Here is a 1,432-nt window from a genome sequence, read left to right on the forward strand (position 1 = left end):
TTCCACTGGTTGGTAAGTCAGTCACGAGGGGAGGGGGGTCACAATTTCAAGATGGTCAGCGAGAGAGCTGGGAGTGAGCTGGGAGAAACCTCTTTACTCAAGAGAGTTGCTGGGGTTTGGAGTCAGCTGCCTGGGGGAGTGGGGGAGGCGGATTCCACAGGCTTCAAAAGAGAGCGGGGTGTATATTCGAAAGCGATTCATTGACGGAGACGGGGAATGGGACGGACCCCTGGTAGCTCTTGCAGGAGCTGGCGCAGACTCGATGGGCGTAAGGGCCTCCTGTGCTGTGAAATCTGACGATTCGATGCTCCGAGGGGATTGCCGGTGTTGGCGGGGGGGGGGTTGTAGACGGGGGGAGCGAATGTTTCCCCATGTCTGACGTTCCAGGACCGGAAGATGCAGTTTGGGGGCCAAGGGGGGGGGGGGGGGGGGTGGGCAGGTTTAAATCAGAAATAGGGAGGAATTGCTTGGCTCAATGGGGGGGGGGGTGGCGAATCTGCGGAATTCTCTTTCCCAAAGGCCAGTGGACGCTGAAGGAATTTGAGGAGATGAGGCGGGGGGGGGGGGATGATTCAGCCATGATCGTACTGAGTGGCAGAACACAGGCGAGAGGGGCGGAATGTTTTTTTAAAAAGCGCATTTAAAATCGAACATCTACAGAAATAACTTCGATAAATTAAGTGAGAACAGAGACAGATGAATATTTCCGTCCTGCGCTCCCAGTGATCGCTGCAACGGGAAGGAGGAAACAACAATTCCGACTGCACGAGGAGAGCAGGCAGCTGGGTTGGCTGGTGGATTGGGATAGGTGGAGGCATTGCCAGGGGCCCTGGCCGACTCGGACCTGTCCCCCACCGGGTAGGCCCGGGAGACGGCATTGCACCGGCGAGAACGGACCCCCTTCGCGCCTCTTCAAAATGCATTGAGGAGCGGGCTAGCATTTTCCTCTCGCTCGTTGGTGTCGCTGGCCGGGCCCAGCTTGGATTCCCCACCCCTAATTGCCCCCTGGGGAAGGAGGTGGGTGAGCCGCCATCTTGAACCCTCTGTCGTCCCGTGTGGCGTAGGTACACCCACAGTGCTGTTAGGGAGGGAGTTGAAATGAAATGAAATGAAAAATCGCTTATTGGCACAAGTCGGCTTCAAATGAAGTTACTGTGAAAAGCCCCTAGTCGCCACATTCCGGCGCCTGTTCGGGAGGCTGGTACGGGAATCGAACCGTGCTACTGGCCTGCTTTCAAAGCCAGCGATTTAGCCCAGTGAGCTAAACCAGCTCGGGATTTGACCCAGCGACAGTGAAGGAGCGGCCGATATATTTCCCAGTCAGGATGGTGTGTGTGTGTTGGGGGCTCGGCCGGGGGTTTTGCGGGCGGGGGGGTGCCCCGTGCCTCTGCTGCCCCTCGTCCCTCTGGGTGGGAGAGGTGGCGGGTTTGGA

General features: G+C 57.8%; 1 protein-coding gene across 1 annotated transcript in view; it reads right to left on the bottom strand.

The window, feature by feature from the left end:
• Nucleotides 1-1,432, bottom strand: part of LOC140396609 (protein MTO1 homolog, mitochondrial-like) — a 37,078-nt gene that overhangs the window by 488 nt on the left and 35,158 nt on the right. The window lies entirely within an intron of this gene.

The sequence above is a fragment of the Scyliorhinus torazame genome, chromosome 19 (genome assembly GCF_047496885.1).
Source record: "Scyliorhinus torazame isolate Kashiwa2021f chromosome 19, sScyTor2.1, whole genome shotgun sequence".
NCBI lineage: Eukaryota > Metazoa > Chordata > Chondrichthyes > Carcharhiniformes > Scyliorhinidae > Scyliorhinus > Scyliorhinus torazame.